The sequence below is a fragment of the Amia ocellicauda genome, chromosome 22, assembly GCF_036373705.1.
Source record: "Amia ocellicauda isolate fAmiCal2 chromosome 22, fAmiCal2.hap1, whole genome shotgun sequence".
In the NCBI taxonomy this organism is placed as follows: Eukaryota; Metazoa; Chordata; class Actinopteri; order Amiiformes; family Amiidae; genus Amia; species Amia ocellicauda.
This window is the reverse complement of record NC_089871.1, coordinates 4425461-4443197: the sequence shown is the minus strand read 5'-3', so window position 1 is coordinate 4443197 and position 17737 is coordinate 4425461. Positions and strand designations below refer to the sequence as shown.

General features: G+C 46.0%; 1 long non-coding RNA gene across 1 annotated transcript in view; it reads right to left on the bottom strand.

Moving 5' to 3' along the window:
- Positions 1-4800: 4800 nt before the first annotated feature.
- Positions 4801-17737, bottom strand: part of LOC136717665 (uncharacterized) — a 71399-nt gene continuing 58462 nt past the window's right edge. The window contains exon 3 of the long non-coding RNA XR_010805236.1: positions 4801-5128. This is a non-coding gene — a long non-coding RNA (uncharacterized LOC136717665). The remainder of the gene's footprint in view (positions 5129-17737) is intronic.

Sequence of the window (17737 nt, the reverse complement as noted above, 5' to 3'; positions counted from 1 at the left end):
CAGACAGGAGCATTACTTAAATCACAGGTTAGTCGCGCACGCTCCGGCCCAGTCGTCCGTTAATTCTTACACGGGAGAAAGACGTCATTCTGACAACAAAGCGTCTTCATTGGGGGTCATGTGCCAGCACTGTCTCGCAACACCTCATTAATCATGCACCTCGTTAATAATTGCGGTGTGCGTGGCTCTTCTTCTTACACTAAATTAAGGAGCATTTGCCGGTGGTCGTCTCAGGTTCCGAATCTGACTGGATCACGTGAGAGAAAAAAGTGACATCCGCAGAGAACACGTTTTCAATCGTTTTAAACCGTGTAAGAATCCGAATGCAGGGTGAACCAAAACAACAACATGCCAGTGATTTATTTAATATGTTAAGAAAGGTGAGCACAGGGGACCTTTTGTGTTACTGGAATAATTCAGTAAATTTATACTACAATATTGTGGTCTTGGGAAAACTGGACAATTCTACTACTTTTAGGTGGAACTAGTGTTGACATCACAGGGCTCATGTTAGAACGGGCTAAAGATGGTAAAATAATTAATGTTTGTAAAAGCCTGTGGATTATTTAATATCATCCCTGGTGTCAGAGCAACTACAACTACAGACACCCAGGGCAGAAAGGACAGTGTGTAGGACACGGCACGACAATAACAGTCTGTGTCCTGACCACCAGCAAACACGAACAACATCACATCTCTTCAGGTTTAACTTTAAAGGGCACTATGTGCAATGAATATGTACATGTATTAATGCAAAACATAATTAATAGTGATAATAATAATAATAATAATAATAATAATAATAATAATAATAAATCAGAGCAGCTCAATGGCACTGTTCCAGCACACTCTGAGCCAGTGAAAGTGAGCACACACTTGTTTTGAATCCACAGCACTCTGGATAACAGGATTGCTGTGTGCTCTGCTGCCCCTTGTGGTAAAAGCAGACACTGCAGTGAGATATGTCTATTTACAGGAGCTGCTAAAGTTCCTTGCAAAGATTTCTCCCAGGAAATGTAAGGACAAGATGTTCCATGTGTTCTCCTTCTTTGACTGACATTTCGCAGAACATATAGACACGTCATTGAAGAAGTACGGGGCAGGCATTCGAGGAGAAGGTCGAAGAATATCTGTAATGAAATGTGAGTGGATGTGGGAGCAGCTTTGCTTCCAAGGACCGTCCAAAAACCTCAAGAGAGTGTCCCACAAAACAAGTTCTGCTGTACCAAGGGAGGAAACAAGACCCTGCTTTGCAGCTTCATCCATAAGGCATGAGGTCCTCGAAACACTATATGATAAAGGAGCAAAGCTACATCTGCTCATCTATTAATCTACCCAAAATAAAGTGATAATCATGCAATATACATCCCACAGCTGGAAAAACCTGAAATGGAGGTCAGCACAGGGCAGAGGGAGTCTGATCTCCATCCTTGTTCATCCCCGTTTTACCGCCGCTGACTGCCACACTTCAAAGCATGGGAACCAGTGCCCCCGACCCTGTCTGCAGGAGTCTGCCCCCTGCTGGGATCCCGATGCCCTTACATCGCATTCAGTCAACCACACTGGCCCCTGGCATGAGCCTGGCATCAGGTGACTCCTGGCCAACTAACTCCCAAGAACAAACCCAACTATGCATATTCCCCCTAATCAGCTGGCAAAAAGCACAGAGTCTTAATCCCGAATTTTAAAGGAATCAGCGCAGGAGGATTTACAGTATTGGAGAGCAAACAGAGCAGGGTGTAATTAGGAGGCGAATTTGTCATGCTCTCCAGCCTGCGTGTGGATGAGAGGTGGTGAATAGCAATCTCTCGACTGTTTACTCAGAGAGCGGGCGGCCGCGGCGGCGCACGCAGCCCCAGCCCCGCGCAGATTAATATTTGATGCCGGGAGAGAGATGTGTGCCCTGTTACTGTTTATTTAGGATATTGAGAAATACTTGGGAAAATTTGCAATTTTATTGGTTTCTGCCCAGCCGGGGAGGACGACCCCACTCAGGTGTGTGAGCGTCGGCCACGTCCTCCAGAGAGCGCCAACCCAGAAGATCAGCGCAGATGCACAGTCAATGAATACGGCCTTCACGCCAAAGAGGCAGGACAGAAACGACAACAACCTGCTTGTCATGTCCGGGAGCCCCATCTCACCAACTTGTCCTTGAATGACAGCAGCTTCAGTCACCATCTATACGATCAAAAGATCTTATCAAAAACCACAGATGCTCCAGTACTTCGATGCGAATGACTACCTCAGTTTGTGGGTCTCATGTATGGCACGTTATTCCATATAACAAATTCACTGCCAAGTTAATACAAATGTCAATAAGCGAGCAAATAAATAAATAAATAAATAAATAAGCCGTTGCTGGAACTACCGAACTTCTCCCAGCACGACCCACCCGCAGTCCATCATCCTAAGCACAGAGCTTCCTAACGCACCTTGGCAGCCGAACGCACTGAGTGTGATGAATGCACGCCTGTACCCTGCATGTATGTACACAGATACATGCTATCGGGAGATGCTAAATCATGCATTGCATTAATTTTCCAAAGCGCGGCAGTCACACTGGGGAGACGCGGTGAGCGAACAGTGCAGGGGCTGGCGTTGGGAATATCAGTGAGACCGGAGGGAGGAGAGCGGGGAGAAGGGCTGTACGTTGTTGAGCTAGTTTTGGAGAGTCACCTACGGACTTATCCCGTAGTTGAGCAGCACAGATATATAGTTGGTATGAGAAAGGGGGTTCTGGGGGGGGTTCTTAAACAACAACAACAACAAAAATTACAATAAAATAAATAAAAAAGTAGCCAACTCCAGCCAGCATGTTATTAGTATTCAGGAAACATGGAACCACCGACAGCAGTTATGTATTTTTGCAAGTATGCATATAATTTATTGTGGGGAACACAATTTACATGGGTAGTCAATGCCTGTTTTATAGCCTCACAAATAGATGTATGAACTGAAGCATATAATGGCTGAAAGCAGCAGGCGCAAATACGTTCTAAATCTTCCAAATGTGTTCCACGAAAAATGTAACCAAGGAATATAAAACAGATTAATTCTTGCATGTTATATATTGGTTTTTGATTTACAAATCTAATCTGGGAAATTTGCTGAGGAACGTGGCCGGGGTTTCTAAACCGCGCCGTTCGAGGGGGCGGCCGGTCGGCCCGCTCTGCCCGCTACGCCGCTTCACGTGCAATTTTGTATAGATTTGAAATGATAATTTACAGGCAATATTAGGCAGGGAGCACAGGATAGTTAAATGGGCAATGAAAGCCTCTGAAATTATGCCTTTTATCCTGGGGTGCGATGATGGAAGCTTTCTACACACCCCCGACCCCCCCCCACCCCCGAGTGTTTTTCAAACGACATTCTGGGATTGTACACTTCATCTTCATACGCAGCGTGACCCGGAGCGCAGGGCCTGTTTCAGTGGACGGGGCAGCACTGTCTCATTTTTGTCACTTTCTGTCTGAATACAGTCGGAGATGTGTACCAGAGAGAGGTTATGGCTTCCTGAAGACGACCCATGACCGATGCCAGTTTAATTTATAATAAAATGGTCGTAAACCTCATCTTCCTGTTAACTACAAAGGCGGCTGGGTAGTTATTTCCAGATCCGCTGAGATTTAGGAATCGTCCTGATTAATTTAAGTGCCAGCTCCGGATGTTAAGTGCTTTTTTTCTTTTCCCGGTTGTAATGATTCGATAAAGGAAGATATTTTCAATGTATTGGTTGTCAGAGGGTTTTAGAGGGAAAAAAAGAGAAAAGACAAAGGCGAAACGTCCCAACATAAATCTCCTCCAGTGGTCCCTTTATAAAATGTGAAGGGGGCTTGTCATGGGGGGGAGAAGTGAATGTGTTAATTGACAGCTTAACGGTCAATAATTGGTGCAGGGGACAACCCCAGGAGGATGTATGCAAAACGCACAACTGGGATGGGCTGCGAAATTAATCACTGCTGACAACAAAGCGGCGCTCGTCTTTACGGGAGATGAGTCAATCGCGAGAAGGGTGTCGATATCGCTCAGCATTACAATGCCCGGCCGTGCAAATACAATACTGAGAGACAACAACACCGTGTCAAACAGAAATGGGAATCCCACAGACAGGAGGCAGGAGTGACAGTCTGTCGGTGTGAAGCACCCCGGCCGAGGGGTCAGGAGTGACCTCCCAGTGGCCGGAAGCGGCCGACATGGCGGGGCAATCCTCGCCAAACTGACGCGCTGCAAGCAATCCTGATGGGGGCCAAGCACGCGGTCACCAAAGCACCTCTTCACGTTCTACCGTGCAATTTGCTACCATGTCTGTCTTGCTTTGAAGGCCACTTGTCAGTCTGAATATTGCACTTTAGGCTTGGCTGAAATTGGCAGGGGCTAAATCCAGCCACTTGTCAAAGTCACACCATACAGGCTTGAGCTTAAAGCGAAGGATCATATTTCTATTCTTATCTCCGCCGACCAACAGGGACACAGGTTTCATCCCTGGAATAATTCTTCCAGTTTAGGAGGCACTTTTCCGAGAAGATACCTCCACTCTTCCGTTGCAATCAGCAGAGTTCCTCTAATGATAGGCCTCAGACAAAAAGCCACCGGGGACTGAGCTGGCGAGTCCTCCTCTCTATTTTTTATTTTTTCTGTGGAGGTCTCCCCGCCAGCCTCCTCCACGCTCCACCTCACCGAGCATCTACACAATGATTACAGACACCTGGGCCAGCTGCCCAATCAATACCCAGACGAAAGTCTATCAGTGCTGCAGGCTGGCGGAGGCGATGAGGTTTGTACCTTCCTTTGAGTGGAAAATGATCCCACTGCTTTTATTAATACTTAAAAAGACAATTTCCCAAAACATGAGGATAAAAAAAAGGAGAAGAAATTAACATGAGAAGCACAATCAGGCTTTAGGTCTTGGTTTCATCTCTTGAGGGAAAGAAAATGTGGGGGAAGTGGAAAAGGGACGTTTTAAATAAGACTGACTACCACTCACTGCTTTCAAATGCCAAAGTCAGAACTGCAATATTATCCCTAACACATCCAGTTGTGCGACGGGGATGACAGTCAGCATAGAGTCCCAGCAAAGACGCACCTCCGGACTGAACGGGGGTCCCAGGGAGAACTGGAAAAGTCACACCTGAGAAAAACAAAAAAATAAGAATAAACTTCTAATGTATTTAAATGTGATTAGACACTGACCGAATGAATCAAACCACAACATGTTTTCAGTTCAGACAAAGTGCCTTGTAGTATCACCTACATACAGTACATTAAACTTCAAAATATTCACTTCATACAGGAAGGAAAATTAACTAATCTAACGGAAAGATAATCTGAATTTTGGATACTCCTTTAATTTGATGTCTTAAACATCCAAATTATCAGTTAACATGGATAGGACAATTTATTAGCTTAACGTCCACATATTATTGAGAGTCGTTATTCCTAACTGTGATACTAAATTACATGACTGAATACAGACAGTTTTCACCGTAAACCACTGTTTTATATCAGTAGATTTCTGGCTTATTTTTAGGCTCCAACAACAGCCTGAACCCCCGATCTTAGCCAACTCCTAGGCCCATACAAATCCAGAACTGATTCGGCAGACCCTAACTTTAATGAAAGTCTAAGTCTCCTATGGGACTTTAAACTTAAATGTAGCCAGAACCAAAATGCAACCCTAATTTTCACACTTAAGTTCGTTTAAATACAATATTTGGCTAAATTACTCTAAAATTATTCTTGGACATCCACGGTAGGATTAAATCAAAACATTGATCCATGCTAATAAAAAACAACAAAATTGTATTCGGGTGCGGCTTCGTTTTGAGTAAATTCTTCTAATCATAAATGTAACCCCTACGATGTACAGGTTCATAGATCGCTATTAGCGGCCCTTAGGCATGTAAAGACGAGGGAAAGTAAAACAGTTTAATTTAATTTAATTAGAACGTATATTTTATTTTTTCATATTTTTTTTCTTATTGCAACGTTTTTGCTGCCCTGCTAATAAATACATTATAAAACAATCCTAATTAAAGACGTGGGCTGGATACAGCGAGGGGCTGCTGTAAATTCAACAGGATCATAGTCATGCTATAGGCCCCCAATTAAGGAAAAATGAAGAAGCTCGGATGAAAGAAAAATATACGTTTCTGGCACTTCAATGAAAAAATGAAATTGTTTGAGAATAATACATGAAACGCTTTTCATATTTAAAGACCAATGTAATATTAGTCTCAATTAAGTTAAAAAGAACAAAAGAGTACACACAGAATAAAAGCACAATGATACAGTATTGGTCAAGCCTTCAGTTCAACCTAAATATATATAAATATATAAATCAAAGGTAAACACACTGTCTTGTCTTCATAAAGTAATGTTTTTCTCCCCCGATACAGTTCTGAGGAATAATAACCTGCCGAATTGCCGTGGTGAATGAGATTGGTTGGGCTGGTGAGCGAGCGGCCGTGTAATCTGGTGGGGAGGCCCATCAAGAAAATGAAAACAAATGGGGGTGTCATCCTGGGGAGGAAATCTATCCCAGGTTCGTCTATTTTTAGCCATCAATTCCTTCAGCCACAAACCCTCAGGTATGGATAAAAATGCAGCAACACACACACACACACACACACAGTCAGACATGCTTTCACAGCACACGCACAGAAGCATCATATCAATGTTTCAACATCCAGAGCAAGACGCGTCACTCTCTGGCAACGCGGACTACATGCTCTCCAGGCAGACTGGGACAGGCAAGGGGAGAGAAACGGGTACAGAGATGACACAGACGCAGGGAGAAAGGGTAACTCTGACGTGTGATACATCTTCAACACTTTTATACATGCGTTACCATTTGAAATCACTTGAAAGCAAGAACACGGCCTGCACTGGTCTGTAGGAAGTGGTTTTACATGTCAGCAAAGTGGCAGGATCACACACCTCTGTCTGGCTTAGCCCTCCTCCTCTGCGTCACAGTCTGATAAACACTCAGTTTAGGTGGATAGATAGTACAGCCCCACTTTCACTAATTAAACGTGTGTATAAAGATATATAAACTCCTGACAAACACAACCATGACTCAATTTGTTTTAAATATTTACCAAAAGGGTGGAGACATTTTTTTTTCATTATTCTTGTTTAATAAAGACAAGGGGAGCGGGGGGGGGAACTCCCCATCACAATGCCTTTTAATTAATTAATGGTTTAAATGTCATGATGATGGGAGGCACTTGATGGGAGCCGAGGCCCAGCGCCTGTAATTTATAGCTCTCGCCTGCGAGCGAGCTCTCCGCGCAGCCCAGACACCCCAGGGTTCAAACTTAATTCAAAACGTAAGGTACTCAATCGTCCCTCTTAACAACCTCTCTGCCAGCTAACCCCATCTGGAGAGACGGTGGGAAGCTCTTCCAGGAAGGCAGCCTCCTCTCCGCTTCTCGCCGCTGCTCGTCAGAGGCCCAAATATTAAATTAAAAATTAGTGCCTTTTGTCGCCTTGTTACCAGGTTTGTGGAGGATGGTAATTGAGAGTTTACCTGCTGCGCTGCTCAGGGCCTCCTGTCTGACAGTGAGCTGAAAGGAGAGGCAGGCCTTTTAAATACCACGCACCCCTGTGCCAGAGCCCTAATCTGCTTGATTAAGGCAGGCTCTCAGTGCTCATAATAGCCCCTTCACAACAGAAAACCTCTATCTGAGAATGCATCTTTGTATTGATACAAAATACATATTTTATATACTAAGGAGAGAAAATGCAGCTGCAGCACAGCACCAAGCACACAACGGAGCACACACAACTCATCATTATCTGGTCACTTACCCATTTTGACCTAGAAAGGGGCAAAGCAGATGTCTGTTGCTACAGGGTAGAAGAAACCTGTATAGTTTGAAAGTTCACAGTCGGACAGAGTCTACGGGAAACTGGAAAGAGTCAAGTTGACTGACCTGCGGGAGAAATCGACGTCCAGACACCAGACACCGAGACTTGTCACAGGTATGCCTCAGGGATCGAGGGTCAGAGGAGAGGGACTGTACCAGCTAACTGTGATCCCTGCCATAATACCCCGGCACAAGCATGCCCCCCAGTCCACAGTAATAATCGCAGATGATAAAAGCGAGTACACAGTTTTTCTATTATTAAAAAAAAACAATCTTCCCCCGATTTATTAATGACGAGCTTTGAAACATATTAATGAACTGACTGTTCTTGTACTTTTGCTTTTAACACACACAGTCCTTTAATAATAAATCAGAAAATCAAAATTCTGCCCCTGTCAGTGAAACAGGGCCACGATATACCATCAAGGAAAGGCAGAGGCAGTTAGGAGACATGACGAGATAAACACAGGAATGTCAAGGCCCCTTTATGGTTGTAATGTGGTTTATATATATATATATATATATATATATATATATATATGAGAGAGAGAAAGATTGAAAAGGTATGATAGAATGGCAATGGGCCGGACACGTTGCAAACGGGAACAGATCAAAGATGGAAAAGGTATTGAATGGATGGCAAGAGATCAAAAAAAGATCACCACACAGAAGATGAAATAATAAACTTTGCAGGCGTGATGCGAACTATAGACCGAAGCCAGCATATATATAAATAATACATATAAAAATACATAATACATTTACAAAAATAAGTTAAGCACCGTAGAAACAAACAAGCCACGATTTCCTGAGGCGGAGGGCTTGCGTTCGGAGACCCGTGGCTGCCAGCATACTGTCCCTTTAAAAGAGCCATTTCTATTCAAAGCAGGCTGATTTTTTTCTGCTCTCAGATAAGAGGTTTGAAAAACAGGAACCCAATTCACATTATCTGCTTCCCTTATTGTCTATATTAACCTTCCCCATGGTAACTTGTTCTCTGTAATGTTACACTTGTCTAGCCGCAACACATCAGCACCGAGAGCCAATTGTGTCATGCAAATGAATTCAGTCCCATTGTAAATGTTGCACGAGAGCACTAGTTTATCAGGAACATGTCTGCCTGCACAGCCCTGGATTGTCCATTCACGCTGACGCGGAGGCAGGGAGCCGTGTTATTTACAGCCCCATGGTCATCCGCCGCGCTCGCAAATAAAATAAAATAATACATTAACCAACTCAATGAGTGAATACATGAATTAATAAAGAACAAGGCATGGCTGCTGGTATTTCACGGCTGCCTTTCGATGGGTAACTGCCGTCGGGCTGTACGGTTTCATTTGTTTGAAATGACCGACGTCGTCGTGTTTTTGTTTGGCTTTGTTCTTCCCCGTGTTGGGGTCTCCTTATTTAAAAACGCATCATCACGTTAACAGGGAAACGCCTTCACGTGTTTCAAAATGAAGCTGAAGCGGTGGCGTTGCACAGACCCGTGGGGTTGTTTCAAATTCGGTTGATGTAAATATGATTTCAGACAATTAACTCTTAGCGAACCACAGCCCATTTAGACCGTGAGATTTAATTAAGTGTACTGGGAAAGGTGAGGGTTCGGGATCCCTTTGACAAGACTGCATCCTGCCCTGCGGGTCACGTGCGTTCAGATGGGCCCTCTCCGACACTGCGGTTGAAAATAATCACACGGCGAAGAACATTTTTTGTTGTATTCATATTCTCTCTACAGTGGCCTAAAACAGAAACAGAAACAAATAATTTTCGAAGACAATACCGAAGAGGAAGTCAGTTGTCCCCAAAACTGTCAGGAGGATCGTGTCCGAGTTCCCCGGGACAGCCTGGCACTTGAACAAGGTGTTGATGGGATTTCTCACCCCGCAGTGATGGTTGTAATACTTAAATAGTCATGTAAGTGTCTTCAGTCCTATACATATAAAAGTAGGCGGATCTCCTAGGTATGCGTACGCCTGCTTAGACTGAACTAATCCTCGTTTAGGATCCAGGTAGACAGATGAGCGCGTTTCCTCCGGCCTCTAATAAGCGACGACCACCCCCGACCCCCACCGGACCCCTCCATCCTCGCCCCCAGCTCCTTCAGTCACCCGATCCGTCCGGCGACAGCGGAGACGCGCCTGCACGTGTTTTCGCGTGTCCCTTAAAAACGCCGGCCGCGAACCCCGGCCTGGCAGAGTGACAGACACACGTGTTAACCTGGGGCGCCACCTCCCCTTCCTCGACTCATTTACTGTCTGCTCTTGTCCACCCAACCCCCCCACCCCCACCCCCCCGGCCGCCCGTTTCGGCTTTTAATTTATGCCAGGCATACTAACCACTCAATACTGGCAGTGTCTGCAGCGCTGGAGATAGCTGTTAATGAGAAGAGGTCCCCCCTTTATCTCTTTTATGCTGGCGCTATTATCTGTGCACAGTCTATAAGCGCGCAGTTACCTTCCCGCCGATAACGCCCAACAGGCAACAAGCTCCTGATGAGCTTTCTATATAGTGGAGTCCGTACAATACCCTATCAGAGGAGCAGACCTCGGGAAGGAGAGCGAGGGGGGAAGAGAAGAAAGGAAAAAAAGGAAAAAGAGTGAACCCCCGGTGACAGACAAGCAGAGCCGACTGGCTGTGAATATCCAGTGAATTTATAGTCGAGGCCCCCCTCAAAACACCTCTCTCTCTCTCTCTCTCTCACTCCCTCTCTCTCCCGCGTTCTTTTTTCTCTTCCAGCTGCTGCAGTTTCTTATCTGTACCCTTCCTCTTCTGCCTCAGAGATAACAGTAATTCTCCTGTATGCTGTATTTTCTCTCCGTCGCCTGCCCCCCCCCTCCGCTCCCACCCTGACACCGTCCCATCCTGCCCCCCACCACCAAAAAATATAAAACAAATCTCGGCGAGAAGATGGCGTGAATGTCTTTCTGCTGGGTTAAGATTAAGGGTTACAGACTACAGTCGGTCTGCCTCTTTGTGAGAGGAGGAAGGAGAGGAAAGAGGGAAGGGAGAGAGAAAAAAAATCAAGTATTCAAGTAGATTTTTTTTTTTTATCAGTTGTACGGCGTATAAAACAGTAATTTTTGCCTCTTTCACTTAGTTTTTTTTCTTCTCTTTTTTTATATTATGAATGTGCCTGCTGCCTGGAGTGTTGAAGCCAGATAAAAGAATTAGTGGTTGCACAGAGGGACCGGGGCGCTAAGTACAGCCGCGAATTAGAATGTCTATCTCTGTCGCTCTTGGCTCATCCGCTGCAGCCAGCCGGGCTCCGAGCTCGTAAACAATTTAATCTTTTCACTACAGTTTAGGAAAAAAAAAGAAGGGAAGAGAGAGAACTGTGGACATCACTTCTCTTCTCTCTCTCTCTCCCCACGTGTTCTCCTCGTACCTTTTTAGCAGCTCCTCTCTTAGACAAGGAAACCGACGCGGACATTTGTAAGGAGGCACGGAGATCCGAATCGGCTTTTCTGTTCTTTCCCCCCCCCCCTCCTTGTTCCCCCTCCCCACGCCGACTTCAAATTAAAGCCGTTGCGGTCGAGGCTGCGGCTCCCGCTCTCGCTCGGGACTGATTTCGGGGGGGGGCGGGTGGTGGTGTCGTGCATAGACTGTTATTGCTCCCGTCGCGGGAACGGGCCCACGATCCCAACCCGGTCTGGGCCTTCAGGAAGGACTGAGGGGCTGGAGGCGCCTCGCTCTCGTGAAGACACTCTTCTGTGTGTTGACTTGCATCTGAAACCTATTCAAGATGACATTTCCTGTAAAAGTGAGATGACTCCACTGAAACAAACTCTGTAGTAAAGTGTGTTCAAATCAGAGGAGTACTTTATTATCATTCATTAATCTATATTATATATTTTTTTTTTGGGGGGGGGGGTAACAGTTTTGAAATGATACAGTGAAGTAAAAAAATAAATGTGCAGCAAGATACAGCATGTTTTGTGTCTATAGTGTCCACTTTCTACTGCAGACACTTGGACATGTCCTATAACTGTTTTAACTGCATTATTATCAGCCAGACAGCCACCTGCAATGCTGACACACTGCATTATTATTATTATTATTATTATTATTGTTGTTGTTGTTGTTGCTGTAGTTATTGTAGATGTAGTAGTAGTCAGCAAGATTAGCAGGGCACATCTTTTATGTATGGAAAGATACGAAGTGCACAGTCCTTCACATAATATGCACCGGAGCCCCCTGGGAGTACAGACTGTAGGACTGGCGCGAGAGTTACAGCGCGGTGGATGTATCCCGAGACGTGTTTGTAGCAGCCACTCGGCAGAGATATTGTTATACAGCCGAAATAAAATAAGAACAAGCTCTGCATTTCTCATGCGTTTATCGCTCGCGAAGCCGAGTTGTTACTGTGGAAGACCCCCATGGACTGAGTCTCTGGAGGCAAGCCAATGAGATTACAATCAGAAGCTGTATAGAGCAGCCGACCCCCCCCTCCCAGGCATGGCAAAGCAGACGCCTTGCTGCGCGACTTTAGCCTGCTGGGGTTTGAAGCCCCCCCTTCTCTGGTCCCAATCCCCCAACAGCAATCAGACCCCCTAATCTGAAAGACACAGGGGCCACACTGATTGTGACATCACAAAGGCCAGGGTACCGGCCGCGCCCCGCTGGGGTGCACTGCTCCCAGGACAATGAGAGACTGCATTCCGCAGAGCGAGTACAAAGCCCCGTCAAAGCCCCCGTCACTCGGCTTTCAATGGGGGAATCCTGTGAAACTACAATAATACATCACGACGATAACTCATCATAACATACCCTTAATAATGACTTCTGTTTGTTGTGCTTTCCGTCCCAAAGAACCCCAAAGGGCAAAGGAAGGGACCTGCCATTGCCCCACTGAGAAAGAAGGACTTGAATTAGACAATTAAGGTCGATATGATTAGCCAGGGCGCTGAGGTTAGAAGTTAGGGGCCTAAATCTTGCATATCACAGTGTGGTTAATGATCACAAGTCATCAGCACTCAAAAGATGTCAGCTGCTGTCCCTAATTTGGGGTTTCCGGTGCAGAGAGAAGTGTGCCACCTACAGTACGACTCCCCCCCAACGCACTGCCAGCGCCAAGCAGAGTTTTCTTGGCTCTTAAGCATTTCTTTCGGTTGCGATTCTTGATTGTCTTCCCAACACCACTTGTCAACTGCGACCTCCCGCCCTCGCAGGACTCATCTGACGACGAGAAGCCCTGGTGGGAGGAGGAAATTGGAGATGGCTGATCCAGCTTCGGCCGAGCCACACTTCAGGCGGGCATTAAAAACGATCAAATTAGACACTGGAAAAGGGGAAGAGGGGAGAAAAACAAAACAACACATCAAAAGGGGCAAAGAAAACTCTCTCAATCACACACACAACACACACACACACAAAAGAAAAACTTGTTATGTCAGTGAGGGCAAAATACTCACAGCGTGCGCGGCTCAGGAAATTCCCATTTCAGAAGCCCGTGTAAGGGGCAGTGCGTGAGAATGAGGGGCACGCAGGCGCTCTGCTGTGGGCCGACAGCGCTGCCCTTCTCCCAAGTGCGGGAGGATTTGAGCAGAGGAGTTAATTTACTTCAGTGTTCACAGGGCTTGACTATAGCCCTGCGAGAGAGAGAGAGAGAGAGAGAGATAGAGAGAGAGAGGTGGCTGCAGAACCAGGTGTCTTTTATTAATTTATTTCTGGGACTTTTTTAGTGTTTATTTCTTAATTTACTCCCCTCTCTCTCTCTCGCTCAGCTCTGGTGGCTGTGTTCACACCGGCAGGCCGGCCTATATTCAGGTCAGCGGCGGGATGCACAGAGAATGCGACTGCAGCCCTCCTGCGGCGAGGACACGCAGAGGGTGAGAGATTTGAGGGGAATGAGGCGAGGGCAGGTGGGTATTTGGACTGCGAAGCGCTGCAGACTCAAAAATAAACTGAGAAACTGTGGGCCCGCTCCACATCTTCAGTGCCGAAGACCCGACGCAGATTTCCATGATTTAAAAGGGCAGTTCGGGGGATGGAGTGCTTTAGAGACTCTTAGACCTCATTCGAAAGGGACTTCCATTGGTCACAACGACTTACAGATATTGAGTTTGAGGGGTTCAGAATGTATGTTAATAGCCCTATTTTGTTTAAAAATACTAGGCATTATTTGCATTACCTCGTCTGTGCATTGTTTTTTAAATTACGTTTTCCTACAGGTTATACTGTAACAAAACGCTCAATTTAAAACTAATATTTAATTTGACCTACACATAAGTAATGTACTCCTGTGTGTGAGGATAATAAGTTGATACTTTTTTACTTTCTAATGCTCAATGACTGATATGTACAGTGCTTCAATATAATTCTGTTTACTGAGTGTCTTTTCAGCATCATAGGATGAGTAATCTTCGTACAGCATGTTAGGAAAGCTTAGAGCACGTTAAGGTCACTGATACTGAGAGCAAGTTGTTACTAAAAAAGGAGCACCCCCCAACCCCTCAGATACAGGGAAAATGTTATTTGTTGACTACTTCTGAGACATGCAGCACTGTCTTACAGTTCCTGGAAGCTCCTGCAGGGAGTGTGGGCTGAGCGCAGAGGGGAGAGGTTAAGAGCGAGTGCAGGGAGCGGGGCGCTGGGCCCGGAATCGGGAGAACGGGGGGGTAATGAAGCCACCCGGCCAGGCTGACAAGAGACCAGGTGCAGTTAAAGCTGATCAGATCCCATCTCCAGGGTCAGCCCCTTTCCACCTAATCTCACTGCCACTGATGAAGGCTCGATTTAACGGGGGGTGGGTGGTGGGAATGCTTGGAGGAGTGGATAAGACTCAATTTGAAAACCCTGTTGTGGGAAATGACTGTTTTTGGCCCCCATCATGTCATACAGCAAGGGCACTTTACTGAGCAGGTTTGCTAGGGGGATGTAATTTTACAGGCCTTTCTGCAGTGGGATTTACTGAATGTGCAGTTAATAGTTTATATAGTTCACACCGAGCAGTGGGATTAAAGTGCGTGCGATTGGGGAAGGTGGGGGTTGTGTTTTGCCGGAGCAGGGGCCTGGGAGAGATATTTACCCAGAGCCGGTGAGGGCAGCAGCCGTGCGGAGTGACCCCTTGACCGTCCAGAGAGAGCGGACACACCAGCTCTCGACCAGGCTTCGCGTGGATGCTGCAGAGACAGTCCCAGACAAACGAAGCGCGACTCACACAGAAAACCGTCCTCTCTTTGTTTACTGCCGCGCACACACACAGATCTGGATGGCCCCTTCTTGGAGGACACCTAGGCGGCGATACCTAGATGTTATTTGTTGTAGCAGCTCTGCCAAACCTCACAGGGAGGCTGCAAATTAAACAGAGGCTCCCTCCCAGCCGGCGGTCGGGCTATGTGTGAGGTGAGGCGGCGGGACGCGGCACTGGGAGCCATGTGGATACGTGTACCGAGGCCTTCGCACCGACACGCCACAGCCGGCCTGTGTGGACAGCGCAAACACGCTCCACACCAGCTGAGCAAAACTGTGCTGCTTTCACACTTGCCTGCGAGTGACAGGGAGCTGCTCCGCGCCATCGGATGGTGTGATCAGCGTGGCCTGTCCCCCTCTCCCCCCAAAAACAGCTCCCGGCAGGTGTTGATAGGGTATCCGGGAGGCTATTCAAATAATGCCACTGCCCAGAAGAGGGTGGCTGCACACTAACACAACGCCCATCGTAACCCAAGCTTAGTAGCGATTGGAAGAAATACAAAATACTGCAGTTCACGTTGCAGTGTAGGGAAAACGTATCAATCGAGATTCCACAGCACCTGATTGGATGTCGAGAAACTCACTGAAATACAACGCGTTTCAATTCCATAATCTCATTTTATGTTTTTGGCGTTTTCCTGGCAGACGATTCAAACACAGAGGACGCCATTCATCCCCGTTGTTTACAAATAAAATATTCACCTTCCAAACCGCTCAGGATTGCGAGCACATTTGGCGTTTCTGCAGCTGTTTGAGAGCGTGTGCTGGAAAATGCAAATGACACAGAGAAACAACACAGATAAATTAACACGGGGGGTGAAGGTCTTCGGAAATGAATTAGCAGCTCCGACAGCTCCGAGGAGCTTTACCGCGCTGGCTGAAGACTTGAGGAGTCGCGGTGCACTTTGTACTTTTCAAACGAATTCAATTAAACCCCGGCGCTCAAATCTTTATTTTTATGTCCGTCTCCTATAAAGACGATTGCGAGGTGCATTAACGGTTTTATGCACAGGTGTAGATCCCGGCGTGGGCAAAGTTAGTTGGCGAAAAAAACGTTATAAAACACTTCTTTGATGGTGAATTAGCCAATAACCAAGGTAAGCGCTTTGAAGGTGACCCATATTTTATCTTTTTCTTTTATTGCTGGCGTATTGAAAATGAAATATAGCCGGGAGTGAGCGCGGGGCATGTGAAGGGCACGGTTTTAAAGGGCTAGTCATGTGAGGTTCATCTAAACAAACTGGCCACAGAGAGAAGTGGACGGCCCGGCGCGTCGACTCAGTGTTCACTGAAACCAGGCCTGGAATGAACTTCAAACTCTCACGGCTGGAACCGCAAGATCTAGAACAGACAGCCCTTCTGGAATTCTATGGGGGCAAATTAGCATATTACATGAGTAGTTTCCTCAAATGGTTAAACTGTCCTTATGCTTGGCTTATTGCTCAAAAACTCAGTGGGAAATGCTGCCTGTTGCCCCAAAACATTCGGTACATGGAGTACGATCCCCATTGACACCAAACATTTCGTTGCCAGAGTCCTGGCGCGGGTACGAGTAAGACAGAAGTGTTTTCTTCCCAGCAGCAGCTCACTAGGTTGGGATATCTGGTCTCTAGTGTGTCCGGTGGGAAGCTACCTGGAGCCCGGATTCAGACCCTGAGACTTTTTACTTTGCGATCTTTCCCCATCGGCCACAAAACCAGTGAACGAAACGACAACAGGTTCGGTGCCGTTCTTACAAAAAGCCCCTTCACAAATAAGCCAAAATACGGAGGGTTAGACAACAGAAAAGTGTTCCACTGAAGACTGCAGGCTGTTACTGAAGATGAAGGAACACGGTGCTTTACAAACCAGTCCTGCTAGATATGAACAGCAATTAGAAGCAACTAAAGCATTTGGAAAGAAAAAGAAAAGAGCTGTTTGAATTCAGTCAACAAAAACTAGCTTTTGTGCTCTCTCTCCCTCTCTCGCTCTCTCTCTCTCTCTCTCTCCGTCTTTCTTTTGAAAAAGGCTGGGCTGAAATAACTGTTGTGTGGTGTTTACAGTGCAGAAATCAGGGACAAATTATGCTGTCGCAGACACATCCACTGAAGAAGGGACAATTTTAAAATTTCACTGTTCAACACCTTTAATGACTTGTAATGCAAGAGGTGTGGCTATTCCTATTAAATGTGTGGCTGAATCAATAAGAGGCATAATTGGAGTTGTTAGAGCAAATTATAACGCGGCTGTTATGTTGCAGTACAATGTTGCTCTGTAAACTGTTATTACTGGAGAAGAGGCTTTCTGTGCCTGGTGCTGGCGAAGGGGGTGGGGGGGGGGTATATGCAATAGTTGCCACTTTCTGCTATAATCACCCCTAGCTTTATTGATGCAGACCTCACTTTCCCCTCTGTCTTTTGTGAAGTCTGCAATTTCCTGCACTTTACAGGTTTATTTATATATATATATATATATATATATATATATATATGATTTTTTTTTTAGCCCGTAGTACTTGTTAACCTAACCTCTTTGTAACTGCAGTGAAGTTTCTTTGTGAACGCTTATGTATTGTTTGTGTTTTCTCTGTGTGGATGACATCTGGAGTGGAGTACACAAATAGAAGCTAAACTCTTCCCTTACCCCCCCTTCCTCTCTCTCTATCTATGATAATCTCTCTCTCTTTCTCAGTCTCA